A 647-nucleotide genomic window follows, 5' to 3' on the forward strand; every position below is an offset into this window, starting at 1 on the left:
ATTTTTTTTTTTTTTTTTTTTTTTTTTTTTTTTTTTTTTTTATATACTATTATCTATTACTCTCTCCTTTCTTATTCTTCTCCTATAATACTATATCTAGTCCTTTCTCCTTTCTTATTCTTCTCCTTTTTTTATATAGTCTATCTAATACTCTCTCCTCTTATTTACTCTCTCCTTTTCTTCTGTCTCCTTATATATATATATATATATATATATATAGTCTCTTTTTTATTTATGTTTCTCCCTTTTATTGTCTCCTTTTTTTTGTGTCTCCTTTTCTAGTGTCTCCTATGTTATTAAGGTAAATCTAACTGTCTCCTTTTTATTCTTCTGTCTCCTTTTTATTCTTTTGTCTCCTTTTTATTCTTTTGTCTCCTTTTATTGTTATTGTTATTCTTTTATCTCCTTTTTATTGTGTCTCTTTATTGTTGTATTTATTTTGTTTATTTTTTCTAATTAATTGTCTCCTTTTGTCTTTTTTTATTTAATTAGTTGTCTCCTTTCTGTCTCCTTTATTATATTTTATATAATTGTCTCCTTTAATAAATATAAATAAATAAAGTGTCTCCTTTAATAAAAAAAGTGTCTCCTTTTTTTTTTTTTTTTTTTTTTTTTTTTTTTTTTTTTTTTTTTTTTTTTTTTTTTTT

Source organism: Eimeria maxima, genomic scaffold (assembly GCF_000499605.1).
Source record: "Eimeria maxima Weybridge genomic scaffold, Emw_scaff669, whole genome shotgun sequence".
Lineage (NCBI taxonomy): Eukaryota > Apicomplexa > Conoidasida > Eucoccidiorida > Eimeriidae > Eimeria > Eimeria maxima.